We start from the raw sequence: 17,913 nt of genomic DNA on the forward strand, positions 1-17,913 counted from the left end.
CTTCCCAGCCTACACCTGATTTTGTAACTGGGTCATTCTCCTCAAACATGAATGGATAAAAAATTGTAGATATTTAGTTTAAAGAAATCAAGACTAGCAGTGCCTGATTGTTGGTGTAGGTTTCACCCCCATGTCCTTGATGTCACACCCATGCAACGATCATGCAGACCAAGCCTTGGCCACTGTGTCCCCAGGAAATATTCTATGATCCATCAGGCTGTCAGTGACAGCCAAAGTGCAGCTGCAGCTTGACAATGATGTTGCATTTCACCAGACAGCCCTCAGTAAACTCCACAGGTAGAAGATCAGCATTGGAGCACATTCCCTGACTGCAGGCAGAAAGTTTCCCCTTGGGTTTTGCTGAAGTCCTCTGAGTGTGCACATGTGACCAGTGTGTCACAAGAGCTGAATGCCACTAGCAGGGATTAGAGGGGCCAGAAATTTAGCAGGATTAAATAAATAAAATGAACTTGGATAAAACTAATAAAATTAGCCTACGTTATGTTGCTAAAGTTTCCAACACAGTTTTCTGGATGGGACAGAAGATTTTGCTGCTACCAACATGAACCAATAAAGGATTGGAAATGGATTTCCTTCATAGGAGAGTGACTCTTAACTTGATTTAGGAGAGAAAGAATGGTCCAGTGGTGAGGGTGCAGCGAGAAGTCAAACCCCAGAGTGCTGTGCCATTTCCCTGTGGTCATGAGGAGGTTGAACAGGACTAGATCTTTGCAGATATTAAGGACTTCACCCCTCCAGTCTCTGGGAACTTTGAGTGAACATTTCCAAGGACAAGGCCTTAGTCTGTAGTGCATGCCCTTCTGTCCATGTGGAAAATGAAGAGCCTAAAATTTACCTGCAGCACTGGAGTGGACAAGCCTGTTAAAGCAGTAAAGAGATGAATGAGTCAGGGGTTGAGTAGGAAGAGAGGGAGAGGAAAATCCTCCCACTGATAAATTGCTAACACTCTTTTGCAAAAGATTTAAGATACTTGATGGCATCATGATAATTTTTTGTATGTCAGAATTGCTAAATATTCAAACATCTGGTTTTTGCCAAACCCAGTGTGTAAAAGCAGATGAGAGATATTTTGCAAACTTTTAAAATCACCTACAGCGCTTAAGATGTTGAAGGTAGATTAGATAAGACTAGCAAAGTTATTTGAACATAAACATTTATTTAAAAAATATCCTCTGCTTTGCTGAGCCCACAAACATTGTATAAATAATACACAGTTCATGAATAGGAATGAACAGACTTGTACCCGTCACTGGTATGGATTTATATTCTGCATCTGCCAGGACTTTATTAACTCTCCTGAAAACAGTGGTATCTTTGCAGAGAGATCTAAAGGAAGTTGTTCTTGAAAATATGCCCCCGAAGCTTGAAGTTCAGGTATTAATGGATACATTTACAAATGTATGTAGGCAATTAGAAATGAGAATATTTGACTAGTCATATGTATAAAAGTTAAGTAAGTTAGGGGCCTGTCTGCTGACCTGGGCTCTGTTGATGTCCTTTGATACATTCATGCATTTTAGGTCATAAGGAATTATATTCTTCTGCAAACAATGCTATCTGTGCTTAGCTTGATGCATGCAAATAGTCCTTGGTGGGACTGCTCACACAAGTAAAGTATTCACATATCTGTAGGAGCTGGCCTGAAATGGCAAACATTACAGAACGGGTCTAAACTACCTACCGTCCTTGGGTCTATGATTTTAAGTGTGGTCAAACTTCAGAGGTGGCTGATTTCATGCTGGTGGTGAAAAAAGTTCACAGAAAAATCCTGCCTGGGATTTGGTCTGGGCTTGTTTGTCATGTTGTTTCAATTCTATCTTCTTTGCAACCTTCCCTGTGTACTCCCAGGGGTCTGTCTGAATACTGGTGGCTACAAAGCCTTCTGCTAAAATCAAAGTCCCAAAATAATGCACTGACTTTCCTATGCAGTTGCGGGGTTAAAAGAAAAGAAACCTAGGTAGGAACAGTTGTTCTGGAATTTGTTCAGTGTGCTTTTCTCTATCTGTGTCATCTACTTTGGTGAAAAAACAAACAGCAAAAACCCCCAATCCCTTATCTTGTAAGTCCACAGGTGCATCAAGCATCTGAGTCTCAAACAGGGGAAAAGGCAGAAAAGAAAGTTTTGGAATAATTTATCTACTGAAATGCAGCCCACATTCCATAAAACATGGAATACTCAAGCTTCTTGGTAATGACCCTATGTCTGTTGTTGGGTAAATACCTAATGAGTCAATTATGAGCACATACATCATTATTTGTAAGGTATTTACTGTATTATAAGTTTTAAAATGGAAATAAGTTATTAGCTTTCAAGTACCTTTTAATCTTGATATTAATAACAAAGAGAGATGCATTTGTCTCTATACATTAATAATCTGAGGCTTAATACTCTATTTGATCAAAAGGAACATCAAAATGATCTTGTAACATCTCCAAATGCAGCCAGCATGTGCAGCAAGGTGATGGGTTAGAGACCAGTTCCTCATCAACTTTGTTGCAGAATCAGGATGGAAATCCCAATAACACAGTTGGATGACTTGGGAACTCCTGCAGATCAGAGAACAATAGGAAATGTGCCAAACAAAAAATAACACCAAAGCATTTTTATTGCTATTAGTGCATTTCAGTATGTTTTTCTTTTGTTAAATGAAAAGAAATCTAGAAAGATGAACCATTTGGAGAGCTGTGACTGATGTGGTGCATGTGGAAAAGGAAACAAGTTAATTGATGGGTTTGGTTGTAGTTTTCTTGTGGTCAAAATGCATATGTGTGTGGATCGTGGCAATTGAGTTGGAAACGAACATGAGAGCTCTGGAGAAGTAGCAGTAGGAGTAAGGGGTAACAAGGAAAGGATTATTAATACATTAAATTCACGTTAAGGAAAGTATTTCTGGCTTTTTTAGTATGGGTAAATGTGAAAAGATCTGTGACGCCTTCAGGGTAGAAATGACCTGACAGGTGGTTGTAAGAGAAGATTGTAGAGATGCTTTCCACCAAAATAGTCAATTTCATCTTTGTAGAGCCATCTCCCCTGGAAAATATCAAGTATGGCACAATTTTATTGAAACATTTCATCCTGTTACAGTAAGAGCACCAGAATCACTATTTCTTGCTGTGTAAATTCATGTACCTTAGCCAGAGTGTTGGACATGGTTAGGCTCCAAGGGACAGGAAAATCCCTGTAAACAAGGCCAAATCAAGGATTGCTGTATTGTTAAAAAAATTTGTGAAGCCTAGAGATCCCACTAGCTCCCTGAGGTAGGATGGACACTGGGTTGGGAAAGAGGAGAGCTCTGGGAAGCCATCCCAGATGCCAAAGCAGAGCATTGGTGGGGCGGAGGGCACAGCAGTTTCTCCACATCCCTCCTGTCAGGCAGGTTGGGTTTCCTTTGGCTCCCTGGGAAAGGCACTTCAGACCATGTGGAAACTCCGTATGAATGAAATCCTCTCACTTTATGCATAGCACTCCAAATTATCCTTGTATGAAATCAGATGCACAACTCAGCCTTGGTGTATTTAATGCCGCGTCTCCTTTTCTGCCTTTCTCTCTCTGTGCCTTGTTTCTTGTGCCAGACTCATTCTCCCTTTGTTTTTATGGGTTTTGCAGCAGTAAATCTGGCTGCTGTTTAGCAAGGAGAGCTGTAGCTTGATTCAAACCTTAGTTACAGACTGTTTCTTTTTGTTGTTAGACACTACCCGCCTCATACTTTACCTGGCCAAAGCTGCCAAGTTTTGGATTTCCTAGAGGAGGCTTTTTATTCTGTCGTCTTGTCTGCACATGTACACACAACCTCCAATTATATAATAGGTGAACTCACTGTTGTGCTATTGTGCATTTTCGTCTTTTTACAAGAGAACTGCACTGACACTTTTTTGTGTTTTGAGTCTATTGTTACCTCGTGCTGGGGCTGCAGCCCTGAGATTTCCTCGAATCTTCACTTTTCCCACACCTAATCAAGAGCTTATTTTTAGCATGTTTTTTTTCCCCCTTCACTTTTTAAGTTTAAAACCTCTAAAATACTAAAAATGGCCTGGCCAACATAACCTCTCTAAACATTGAACATTGCGTAATCTTCGGGCACGTTTTCCACCTGCCTAGGATGGCAGAAGAGCCTCATCAGTGGTGAAAGAGCTCAGTGTGTTCAAAAAAACCAAAAACCGAGCAAGAGATGATTCCCTTGGTGCTGCTTTCAGGCTCAGCTTTCTGAGGAAGCTCCTGGAAGGAGCACCATGTTGTCATCAAAGCCGCCAGCATGCAATTTAAACCTGACAGCGAGGAGGAGGAGGATGGGCTTCCCCTTCCAGCCACACATGGTGCGTGGGCAAGAAGCTTCCCGGAGCCGGGCTCTCAGCTGGCACACATCTGCCTCGGCACAGCTCCCCCCCTTCCCAGCACATCCAGAGAGATGAGCTTGTGGCAAACCAGCTCTTTGTCGACCGCGGTTTCTTGGTGACCACATTTTTCTGACCGGAGAAGAGGAAAGATGCAATCTCTGCCCCTGACCAGCCTCGAGATCATCCCCCTCTGCAGACCACATAGGAGGAGGAAGGGGAAAAACAACTGCAAACAAACAAAAATGGAGTGAGGTGGCTGAGCCCAAATTAGATTAATTAGCCCCAGGCTGTTTTGTATGTTTATATTTAATTTAGGTTTAGCTACTTCAAAGTTCACATAGTTTTAGTTAATAACTTTACTATAACTTATTATTTTCAGATGTTGGCAGGTAGACAAGTTGTGAGTCACCTGGAATATGAGGCTAAATAAGTAATACTCACTGGCAGGGTTTTGACCATGACTGATTACACTTCTCTGTCTTCTGTGTTAGAAAAATATAGCTTCAGAAGGAAAAAAGCCTACTTTTCTCACTTCTACTACCATTTTATGTTGAAATGCCTGTGGGGTGGGTTAGATTTCATACATGGCTGTCTAGCTTTCAAAAACTTTCAATCTTTAATCTGCTGCTTAATGGTTAGTACATCCTGTAGCATACCAGGTCTTTATTATTTCATTTGACCTCTTTTGTGAACCTAAGAAGGTCCACAAGACCTGTTTGTTTATGAGCAGGGCGGTCTAGAGGTTAGTGGTCTTAAATCACAGAGGAGAAAATGAATAGGCAGCCCTTTACTTGGGATAATAAAATTGTTGTCACTCCAACTATAGATTTTTGTAGGTTATTACATTAGTTAAATAAAATACTGCCTCATCAATGCAAATTCCAGTTCCGGCTAGTCCTGATGTTGGCTGTAGAAGCAGGAATTCATTCATTTTGCTGGCAGTAAAAAAGAATAAAATTGTGTTTGACAGGAGTGGAGAGTTAAGATCATAACTTTTCAGAACCAATAAGGTTTCATGGAAAAATATATACTTGGGAAGAACAAAACCCTAATCACAGGCATTGCTTACTGGAGGTCTACAGCTGTGACAAATGGTGTGATACTCATGAATATGCAAAGTTCTTTTCAGCCTGTAATTATAAGAATCATTGAGCCTATGTATGCATTTCATAGGAAGCCTCAGTTGCATAAAGCAGCAGATGTATTTTGGTGACAACAATCAATAGCAAGAGAGAAACTCATCATAATCCCAGGAGCTCAGCCCGGACCTGACAGGCTGTTTTTCCTCTAGATTTCCAAACTCTTCCATGAATTTGCACCACTGGATTAGTGTGTGTTTCTCTCTGCCCTCAGAATAAGTCTGATGTCCTCAACAGCCAGTCAGATACACCAGCTCCCCTCCTTTATCTTCTCTCCTTTTATCCCATGTCTGCCTTGGAGAGAGAGGAATAAAATGCTGCTTTCTCCAAGCCCTTCCTTCTCCAAGCACAAATGGTCTGTCACCCCAAAGCAGCACCAACTACTTGCAGGACAGCAAACCACTGGGTTAATTTGTTTGATTTTTCTGCTGGCATTTTATTTGAAGAGCTACTTCCATCTGGAGATGAAATAGCCACAGAATCTATCATCTAACACCTCTTTCCTACTGATGTGTTTTGCAGATGAGGCCCTGGCTGGACCAAATTCAGCAGCAGTAGCTGAAGACACAACCCCACATGTACAGGTCAGCGCTGAGTGCAGGTTGGGTTAAATTTGAGTTGTAGTTGGCAGAGATGGGACTTGGCCTCTGCCTCCAGGCACTGCTTCTTGGATATGTCAGGGAGTCACTGATGGATGGAGGAGATGGTGAGAGGTGTGTCTGTTAAAGATTTCCCTTTCGCTTTTGGAAGAACCTAGAAAAGTCTAAATTCAAGAGTCACACAACAGACCCTAGAACTTAACCTTCTTAGCCCTAATGAAATCATCTCCAAAACCAAAAAGCTGAAGAAGAAAAAAACAAATCCTGATAAATTCTGAATCAAGTGAGACATAGGAGAGAGACATAGCAGCTTATCATGGAGGAAGATTATTATTACTTTGTTATGAGCGTCTGGGGACAGAGGCAGCTGTTTGTGTTTTCTAAATATCACCCTGGGACTAACATCTCCCCATACCAACGTAAACATATACTTTACAAATTGAAATACCTGTTTATCAGCAATATCAAAGTATCTGAGTTTATGGCAGGTTTATTTTGGCAGTAAATTATGTTGCTCATGTTGGTCTTGATAAAAGGCATTGAGATGTATTCTGTGTTAGGAAGGACCATCTCAGTATTTTGCACCTTGTTTTCACTGCTCTCTTGTCTGCTTTCACAAGATTTCTCAAGGTTTCTTCTCACCAGGGCAAAGCTGTTTTGAAAACCATGGGCCCATGTCTGTATGGTCAGTTACAGGCACAATTAAACCCTTATTCAGTTACAAAGGTGACCATCAAAATTTCTGCAGGTTGTTTGGAGTTAACAGCAAATGTCTGAAAGAAACATATACTTTCTGCCCTTCAAAAAATCACCTGGAAGGCATAAACAGGCTATCATGACAATTGTTATTGTATAGTTTAAAACTCTTTAGGAAATGGCTCTTTTTAGGGCAAAGGCAATAAAATTTATGTGCTTAAGAACAATAGGATATTTAAATATTGAGTAAAACCTACCATATGAAGAGAAATTGTATTCCAAGGGACTTCATTGTGTGTTTTCAGGGTCTCTTGGCTCTTTGCACTTCTTAGCCTAAATGAGACAAAATACTTCTTAGACAGCAGTATACTGATTTTGTAAAGAAAAATCCATGGGTTCTGGCATAGCCAGCCTGTGCCAGAAGGTAGCACGTGAGATGTTGGGAGCCACAGGGTTTCCAACTATAAGCATCAAGTTCTTTTTCTTGAAAAGTTGGCATCTAACCCTCAGTACACACCTGCCCAGGCAGGAAAGGGGAACACCTTTCACCCCTTCATGTGGCTGTATCACAGGGCAAACAGACCAGACTCTGGGCCATAACTGTTATTATTTTTCCTTAGGCTGGGGGAAATATTGGCCCCCACCATCTGCACAAACCGAGCCAGGGCAGGGCAGGGAGTAATAAGAAGGGACTTTGTGATGCCTTGAGTTTGGGCAGAAAGGAGGTGACAAACACCTCTAAAGCCAGTAACGTGGTTTAGGCTCTGTGGCATCACAGCTGTGTCTCACACCTTGCTCAGGACTCATGGTATTTTAGCACCTTTAAACTGTTGACTTTTTGCATGCCAGAGTCAGATGGAGAGGTGTACATCCTCGTGGCTAGATGGATGTGCTAAGCATGGAAAAATGGCCCTAAAATACAAACGAGTGACCTGTGGTGTAGCAGAAGCGGATCTTGTCATGCTGAGTGCTGTGCAATCTGTTGAAAGCAAGCCTTCATATTGATTAACTACCTTCTTTCTGCTGCCATAACATAACTGAAATCCAATATGTTACATAAATAAAAATCTTTCTGGTTATTAAGGGGTCATTTATTTGGGGAAAATGTCCACATGAGTGTACAGCCCTTACTCATTCTGAATGGAAATGATAAATAATTGAGGTTTATGCAGAAAACCCGCTGGGGGTAAAAGACTGCAGGGGTGGAAGGTTCCTTCCACAAAAAGGATTAGGGTGACTTGGTGTCACTGATTTTCACCCTGGCAGCACCTTCTACCTCGAGGATTTCTGCTCCCTGCTGGGACCTCCAGGCCAGGTGAGAGCTGGGCAGCTCCAGAGATGGTTTCTGGACACAGATCAGGTAGGCAGAGGCAAAATTCTTGAGAACGACACCAATGCTTGATTTTTAGGCATGAACTGCCCATAGGTTTCAAAAACCCAACAAACAAAAGGCAGAATTTAGCCTCAACTACAGATTTGCTGCCTGGCACATTTGTACATTTCAATTTCCAATAAGCTGTGTTCTCTAATCACAAGACTTCTAATCTTCCACCACCGAGTCACCGATTTTGAATTCAAATTTCCTTCTTTTTGTCTGTATTTAAAAAATAATAATAATCATTTTCCATCTATTGCAAATAACAATACAGATCCACAGACTGAATGCTGAAGTTGTAATTCAATCTCAGGCTTTGGCTGCCATTCATTGATACCTCGAGCTGTGCTCTTATTATTTATGACATCAGCAGAAACTCTCGATTGAATTGCAGCCTTATATTTAATTAGGGACTATGTATTATTTTGTATGCAATATCCAGAATTAAAAATAGCCCCTTTCCACAGTATAATGGGGAAAAGGCAGCAAAGTTTGAATATATATTCTAATTGATATTTCTTGTACTTATTCTAAAAGTAATCAAAACGCATGTTAAATATTAATTATAATATTTTTACTGCATTGTGCACCCTGATTTATTGCTGCCTCTTTTGGTTCACTTTTTAATTACTGTACATTATAAGAAAACTAAGGGGTTTTTAAATAGAAAAGTTATTTAGCATTAAAATTAATGTATAATTCAATATCAATCTTCATAGTGAATGTTATATTAAACGTAATGAACAAAAGGTGTATTTAACACAGTTTGCAAGTTTTTTTTTTTTACTTTTTTTATTTTCTCTCCTCTCACAACATGCCTCTCAACTCTCTCCACATTTAAAAGTCGGGGACAAAGCTCATAAAGGAACAAAAGACTAAAATCAGGGATGGTCTTTTTTTAAAAGAGGTACAGTTTCAAAGCCTGGAGGGAAAAAAAAAGATAGAAATCAAAGTGCTCTTGAATACAGAGAACATTTTAAAGGAAATATTGAACTGTTTGCTTAAAAATCTTACATTATTGCCTTCTTTTTTAACTCAATTCCTTTTTGAAGGAGAACACCAGATAGGGACAAAGAGAATATTTTCATGCAAAAATCAGGCACAGGTACAGAGGCACAGCCAGACATCATTTCAAGTGGGCACAGGAATTTAATTCAAGTTATTCTCTCCTTTATTCCACATTTAACAAAGTTGAAGGATTTATCCACCTCTCTGACACTAGTGCAGACTTCACTAGGTAACATTTGTATCCAGTGGCAAGTAAATATTGGGCTGGATTTTTATGTCCACCTGAAATGGATTCTGGTTATGAACCTCAGCAGTTGTAGAAAATTAAGTTTAGCATCACTGCGGAGCTGTGCACACAGCTTTGTTAAGCTGTTATCAGCAAGAACAAAGAAATGATCCTTGTTTACCCACCCAGGTCTAATTCAAAGGCAGCACAACCCATTTTTTTTGCAGGGGTAAATTCACCTGATGTTTGGAGGCAGCAAGAGCTGTGAGTATTGGGAAAATGATGCACTGGGTGAAAGCGTTCCCATGAGGGTGCTTTGGACATCAAATTTCCAGGGAAGGAGGTGATATAGTGGGGTTTCACTGAGCCCCAGTGTGTCCTCATGGAGAAGTGGAGAAGGACTAAGGTGATGCCTTCTGCCCCAGGACAGGTCCAAGCCTGGGGTGTTTGGAGAGATGGATAAGCTGTTTGAGAAAATATTTACAGATGTGTTAACATTAGCCTGAGAACCTCCTTGTCTAATCTACATGACCTGGTTTCCTGAAAGGAGAAATGAAAAAAACATGTTTGTTTTTAAATAAATAAGAGAACCCTCACTAAATCATCTAACATACTGTCTATTTATATTTCATAAGGACAAATGTTTCTGACAACTCTCATAATAGGTCTGTACAAGTATGCCATGTTCTTCCCAAGGAGGTTTCTTTGAGTGACATAAATTGCCATTAATGAAAATTTTAACAATTCAGGATAAATAATTTTTTAACTTTTAATGTGCAGAGATGCAACATAACATGGCAGGCCTTGCGAGAGAAGACATTTGTTTTGGAAGGAAGTTGCAGAGTGTATTTATTCATAGACCAAAATAAAAGCAGCATGAACATTATTTTTTAATAGCTCTGCATGTTGGGTGGCTGTACAGGAACACTGATCTATTCCTTCAGTAAATACTGGAATATGCAGTGCTGTAGTGCCTTGAGGAAATCTCAAGTAGCCAAGTGTTAAAAGTACTGATCTTGCAGAATTAAGCAGTGATGTTGACCAAGAGGTCACCTGGGACAGTGGGACTCTGCGTGAAATCCCGCCACAGCTCAGCTCTTTGGTCTTTAATGACAAAAACAGCCACTGAACAACCAGCATTGAGAAAGAAAACTTAATAATATTCCTAAAGAAATCAACCCTCTGCCAGCAAAATCATCAGACTGCAACCCTAAAACACAGGTGCTGGAGATAACACCCAAAGAAGCAGGGAGAACTTCCTTGTCACTCTTACCACTCCTTCCCTCATCAAGCTATGTCTGGGTCCACTAATCCATTAGAAATTCCTGTATCACTGTCATTTACCCTCCTTCCTGCCCAGTGCCATTGATGTTGGCATTGACAGGCACCTGTCACTTCCGATGAATTCTGGATCTGGTCCACTGGACTTGTGCGAGGCAGGCGAGGATCATTAGGATTTTGCAGTGTTAGTTCCAGCTTTCCCCTTATATAATAGCAGTGCCACTTGAAAGGCACAAAATATAGTTTCAATAAATGGCTTTCAGATCAGATAAATGTTTCAGCTCTGCTCTGGAGTTTACAAGACCTGACAGTCATCTATTTTAAGTGTAGAACGGACACTCAAACATCGGCATTTAAATATCTAATAACTCTTATATAAGAACTTGGCACTAATGATGCCATCACGCATTCATTTGAAAAAGCAGTAAACAAATCCCACGGAAAAGAAAATGTGGATATTGCTACTTAATAGTGTATTGGGCAGGGATCCTTATCGATTCAATCACAGTAGATTTATTTTTTAGTGTTTGCCAGGCAAAACAAAAGAAGTTTTCATCAAAATAAGCATGTATTTTCTGTAGCTGAGTTGGTGGGGAGTGAAAATGCTGTCTGTTGCTATAATGTAGGATCCCTTCTGTATTACAAGAAGTTACTCTAATAACCTGTATACATCAAAATCATTCTGTATTTGTTACATAAAAGTATGCAGTTATGTTGTCTGTATACCCTTCTTAAAGACTTTAGCTCAGCAAAGCACTTTTATTAGTATTTACTACTCCTGCTGAAGTTAATATACCTAATTGCAATTTAGACAATAAAACAACTGAGATTCTTCAAATTAAACACATCTTTAATTGCTTTGTGAAAATTGAACAGTAATGTCATTATGTTAACAAACACACTTATCTAGAAGAGGATGATGTAATCAAACATGAGAAAGACTCAGAATGGAAAACTGGAATCTTTATCATTAAGTGTGCAGAGCCCTTCCAGAAGCCTTAGGAAGGAGGCATGATGCAACTGAAATGTAATCCAGTGGGGGGAAAAAAAGGGGTGAAGAAACTAGACACATTGCAGAGTTAATTCCTAATTAAAATTAAAACTGACAAAACAAACCCTGCAGGCAAGCATCCATTAGTGCCACAAGGCATAAGAAGATGGAAATTTATTTTAGTGCAATAGTTTTAGCTTTATGTGTTTCCTCTACCAATAGCTGCTGAATTATTTTGTAGTCTTCAGCATGAGGAGCAATTAGGGGAGGCAAAGGGAGAAAATGGTTGTGGCTGGTTCTAAGTAGACAGAAGCCTTATTAATTGTAATGAAGTTGGACTAAGCTTTCACTAAATTTCCCTAAAGGCAAATGGCATGTGGGGAATTTTGTATACAAAGGAAGTTAAGTTTTCATGCAACTATTGATTTTTGGTAAACCACGTCACTCATTCTCCTGCAAATACCAGGTTATTGTTACCAAACAGGATCAATTACTCTGGTCTAATCCATAACTTGGATAGACAGAGAATTGTTGAATCCTAGAATATCCTAAGTTGGAAGGGACCTGCAAGGATCATCGAAGTCCAACTCCAGGCATATTTCTTACACATGAGCAGGGGGTTCTGAGAAGCAGATCTGCCCTCTTACATTTTGATCTTGAGCACATCATTCAACTTCTCTGTACCAGTTTGTGTGTGAAATTGGAATTATATGTATTTGCCTGTTTTTTAAAAGCATTAGAATGTGAGGAGGAAAGTAGCATGACTAATGTTGTTTATCATAGTGCAGTTTCTATCTGATTTTCTTTATAATGCACACAGTAGTCCTGCTCTATCTTGTGAACCACAGAAGCAGTTGCAAGCATCTAGATATCCTGTTTTGGTATAGGGAATCACACATCAAATTACTGCTTTATTTTTGTAATTTTTTTTCTAAAGCTATTAATAATTTCTGCTTAAGAAGCACACTAGGGCTTTCCTGGGGCTCTTGTGCCCATCTTCCATAGTGGCTGCAAGTAGAGATTCCTCTGCTGAGAAGTTGGTCTATTAGAGGGATCACAGGTAACATTTAGTAATAAACTTTGATACCACGTCTGTTAGGGTGCAATGCCCTTTGCTTTCAGTTTAATAAAATACTTCATTTCCTGTGTGTATGTGGCAACTGATAACTAAGGCTGGAGAGGAGCACTGATTCCTGTGCACGGAAGAGAGCAGAGGACTGGGGCTGGATGGAGAAAAAAAGATCATCTGTACCATCATTTTCTTGAGTGATGAGATCAGGTTTCTTTGGTGACTATGTCCTTGTCTTCAGTTTTAAAGTTCAAGGACAGCAGAATACTGAAGATTCATCTGCCAATTCATGGCTGCAGTGGAGATCAGCCCAGTTTTGAACTACTTTGCCTGTACTACTGTTGGTAGAGAGTGAGCAGCAGCATTTATTGCAGAAATGATTAATTGATGTCTTTTGTGGTTTAATCTGGAGCAGCAGAACCACCGCACAGCTCCCCTCCAGTGGGATGGGGAAGATAATCAGAAAAAAAAACATGTGGGTTGAGAAAAAAAACATTTTAAAGGGCAGTTTAATAATACCATATGGTCTGGAATAACCCTCTGTCCAGTTGGGGTCAGCTGTCCCAGCTGTGTCCCCTCCCAGCTCCCTGTAGCCCTCAGCCTCCTCCCTGGCAGGGCAGCACAAGAAGCTGAGAAGTCTCTGACTCCATCAGCCCTACTCAGCCACAACTAAACCATCAGTGTGTTATCAGTATCATTCTCATCCTAAACCCAAAGCACAGCACTGTACCAGCCACTGAAAATTACTCTACCCCAGCCAAAACCAGGACAAATCCAGAGGAAGAGCTTCCCTGAGCCAGCAGATCAAGAGCTGTTTTTCCTTTCAGCAACTTCAGAAAGAAGGGCATTGATGCCCTGTGCAAAATGGCTTCACTGTCCACCTCCTGGCCATGCTGCATGCAGCTGACACTGTTGGGGCTGCCCAGGGCAGCTCAGCATCCAGCTGCAGACATCCCTGGCTTCTGCAGGCAGGGGTTGGGTGCATCCTGCAGGGAAAGCTGCCAGCTGCAACAGGCAGGGAAGGCTGGCTCCTTCACAAGGAGCGAGCCCCAAACAAAGGTGTTGTGAAAGTGTTGGCAGAGGCAAAGGATGAGAGGGGGTCTCTGTGTAGGTTCCAACTCCTTTATTCCCAGTGGAGGGTCCAGGGACAAAGACCAGGAAAAAGGGGAGAGCACAGCATTTTATATGGGGGTGAATCAAAGGGAAACAACCAATGGGGATTGACTGAGGAGGAGGAGATAACAGAGGAATATCCAGTAGGGATAACATAAGGAAGGGAATTACAGAGTAGACCAATGGGGCACCGAAGAAGGGAGAACTTTCCAGAACTAATATATAGGCAATTAAGGAAAATGCATAAACATGAGCTTATACATAAAACTGGGTGGAGAACTCCTGAACCAATAAATTTAAAACATATAAAGTAAGAACCACTAGGAACATGGGAACTCGTTGTAACCATGGGGTGAGAATCAGACCTCTCTGTTCTGGAGGGCTGTGCACCACTCCTGCGAAATCTCTGCTGTAGTGGCCACTGCCACATGCACTGCACCATGAGGCCATTCAGGTGAAGAGTGGTTGGAAAGTGCCCATTTAGAGCAGGGATGGGGGGAGAGCCCAGCTTCTCATGGCCTCCCTGTTCTGCTCTTGCAGCTGAAATGAGGTGCAAGGATGTCTTGCCTGGGACACTGTGCAGGTCTGCTGTTGAAAAAGTGTGATGCCTACACACTGGCATCATCATCATCACACTGCCTACATCACCATTCCCAAGCTTTGCTCTGTCCCATGCCCCATCCTACCAGCAATGCAGAATGTGGCTTTGAAAACACTGGGATCTGGACAGGAAGGACTCATGCACAGGCCTCACAAACTTGGCTGCTCTGGGGCTGAAATGGATTGAATTGGGCTCAGGCTCTAACCACCTGGAGATTTCAGCAGCTCCAGCAACCAAACTTCTCTTTCAACTTAAATGCACCATCAGCATCCACATGTAGCTTTTTTTTGTTCTCTGGAATGACCTCAGGAGATCCCCCAGACCATGCTCCTGTCCAAGTCAAGGTCAATTCACCCTCCTCCTGCCAGCTGAACCCAAAAATATCAAATGCTTCTTGCCTTGGTGTCACCCTCCCCAGAACAACTGCTTTACAGCAATATATGGGTTATGCAAAGGACATCTCATGGAGCTTCTGTAGCAGAGGGTCTCAGAGCTCCCCTTGTCATACTGTGCATGTGAGTCAATGTCTTACTGATCTTTATCCCTCAACGCCCTTCCTTAAGTTTAGCACTCAGTTGTATGAGACTCTTTCTGTTCTGCATTTTCCTCCCCCTATGACTCTTTTGCTTTCTTCATGACCTTCCCAGTGGCCTCAAAGTACAGATCAAGTGGGAAATAGTTTCATAAACAAGTCAGTTCACTTCTCCTAGGTGGGGAAAATGTCATTGTAGTGGTGATCAGAGTCTTATTCCTCTGCAGTTGCTCAGATCAGCTTGTTGAGCCCTTGAGAGATTTTTCCCTCACACAGGGGAAAAGATGCTCATGGATATCTTCATAGAATGGGAGACTTGGGAAGGCAATTTGTTTGTTCTCTTTTCAAAACATTTTATTCTCTTTCTCTTTTGCTGTCCCCCCAAATGTGACATCTTTCTTAGCAAGTTCTTCAAGTCGTCTACTGCAACTCTAAGGAGCTCTGTGCACCTGTGAGTTCATTAAACCAAAAGGTTCAGGATAGCTTCCTCGGCTCACTTTAGACTAATTAAATGGTTGTTTTCATCAGTTCTTGCAATTTATTTTACTACAGATAACAGGAGAATATATCAGCCTTGGAATTGCATTAAATATTTCCCTCATAACATATTGTCAACAAAAGTCCTGCTGAATTAATGACTTGTGTGCCTGTTTGAAAGTGGGATTGTACTTGTCTAATTGTGGCATCAGTTGTCATAGTGACTATCAGGCAATCCGGCAGCAAACACCCTTCCTTGGCAGGGTTTAGGTAAAGCAGCCTTTGTGCAGTTGTCAGCCAGAGATTTATGATGGTAAAAACTATATTTGGCAGCCAAATCAATGCGCTGACCACTCTTTGTGCTCCTGCCCTTATTTTAACTTAAACACTTGATACTCTACCTGAATATTAAGAGGCCGTATGTCTCGGGAGCTGTTTTGTTATTAATAGATCACTTTTTATAAACTGTGTGTGGGATGACTGGTTATTTGTATATATGTCCAACAAATGCAGTTGCTGGTATTTTCTGAACATGTAACTCCAAATGTCAGCTCTTGCAAGCAAGTAGATATTAGAGGGTACCTTTTTGTGCCTGCTATTAAAACATGTCGAGTGATCTATAAATTACCCCATTGAGATAAACAGTGGATTAAAATAAGGCACTCCCATTCTGTCATCACGGTAATATTAATCATTGGAGCTTTGGTCTTTAATGTTAAACTGTACCTTTTAGCAGTATATGTCACTCCATATTAAATTACATGTGAACTGACAGATTTTTTAATCAAAACTTGCATTCTGAGTTTTGTTTTCTTCATAATGTCACAACAAGGTAGGAAAATAATTTTGCTGATGTCTATGACTTTTTTTAACACTTGGTGTTTTGTTTTTGCTGTAGAATTTGTTTTACTTGTTGGTTTTCTTAAGTTTAACACTGACTTGTTTCTTTCATTGAGCCTACAAAAATGCTTATTTTAGTCTTATTGTATCAGCTGGTGAAGGAAAGGAATTATAAATTTCATTCAAAATATTAAAACTATAAAGTATTTGAACATAAGAAAGTACAAAAATTTCATTATGTCAGTTAGTAGAAGAAAACATTTGTATGGCCACAAGAGAGCCACAGATTGGGTCTGTATAAAACACGAATATTTTCTTGACTGAATCTGTTTTTTGCCATCATTCCAAATGAAGTTGTGTTAGTGGGTTTAACAGCATAGATTTACTTTTTTAATAGCATTGGACAATAACAGGGCCACGTATGTAAATGTTTTTCTAATCCAAATATGCAGCTTTGAGACTGCCTATTTTCTTTCATAGGGAAAGTGGGCTGCACTCATGTCGTAAAGCTGCAAACCTAATCATTCAGGATAAGAAATCACAACTCTTTTGGGTTAGGTCTCTGAAACTTTGAAGGCCAAGTTCCCTGTTGTCTTGTGTGGGTACTGCTGCTCCAGGATTCTCATCAAAGTGTTCACCCATTTAAAGTGCTGCAATACTACATGGCAGTGGGTGCAATAACAATTTTACTGGTAAACAGCCTGAAACACCCACTGCTGTTAACATTCCACATTTTCATGTGGTCAGAAAAGTAACTTATTATTGGAAGACATGTCTTCTGTCTTTGTCCTTCAAAGCAATTAAAATATGAATTTAGTTTGAGAGTGTTCTCACTTCCAATGTGCCAATGTACTGGAAATACTTTCCTTCGGTTAAGGTGATTTTGCTTTGTGATCTGTTGTATATGGGCTGTTTCTGTGCATTTATTTCTTTGTGTATGTTGGCTCTGGAAGGATTTTTGCAACCATGAGTTTGCCATTTCTCCTTCCCCTCCCCTGTCACTATGCTGAAGTGGACATAAGTGTCCTGACAGGGACCACCAGCCAGAATGGCCCTCATGCCTTTGGTACACCAAGAGTGCTGTTCACCTGCAACGACTAAACGTGAGGTCAGGAGCCAGGAGGGAAAACCTGAGGGAGGAAAGAAGGAATCAGAGCTCATGAGACATGCTCCCAGCAGAAGGATCACAGAATTATAGAGTTGTTTGTGTTGGAAGAGCCCTTAAAGATTATCCAGTTCTAATCCCCCTGCCACAGGCAAGGAACCTTCCACTGAGATGAACTTTGCAACAAAGAAAACTTCTAAGCCAAGAGAAAAATTTGTGTGTTTGAATACAGTCTCCCCACTCACAGAAGCAAGGAAGACTTGTTCTTAAAGGAGATGGCAAAGTTTTGAGTACAAAGCAAAGGAAGACAGTAAAAAATCAGTAGCAGGTACAGTGGATTCAGAGATAGTGATGGTTGGGTAAATCTGTAAGTCTGTTGGCTGGGGGACATCCATGTAGACAACAGATGGGCGAATCAGGAGAGGAATACAGAAGGAAGATCCCAGAAATGGAGAGGCTGGAAAAATTGCCACCCTAGTCACAAAGAGGGATCTTGGCAAGGAAG

General features: G+C 40.8%; 1 long non-coding RNA gene across 3 annotated transcripts in view; it reads left to right on the top strand.

Annotated features, from left to right (window-relative positions):
- The window catches only part of LOC138117682 (uncharacterized), a 165,817-nt gene that overhangs the window by 105,689 nt on the left and 42,215 nt on the right, over positions 1-17,913 (top strand). The window contains exon 4 of one of the 3 annotated variants that reach the window (XR_011154777.1): positions 6,018-6,389. The exons of the other annotated variants lie outside the window; for them this stretch is intronic. This is a non-coding gene — a long non-coding RNA (uncharacterized lncRNA). Of the gene's footprint in view, positions 1-6,017; positions 6,390-17,913 lie in introns of those variants that run through there. 3 annotated transcript variants of the gene reach the window in all.

This window comes from Aphelocoma coerulescens, chromosome 12, assembly GCF_041296385.1.
Source record: "Aphelocoma coerulescens isolate FSJ_1873_10779 chromosome 12, UR_Acoe_1.0, whole genome shotgun sequence".
NCBI classification, from domain to species: Eukaryota; Metazoa; Chordata; class Aves; order Passeriformes; family Corvidae; genus Aphelocoma; species Aphelocoma coerulescens.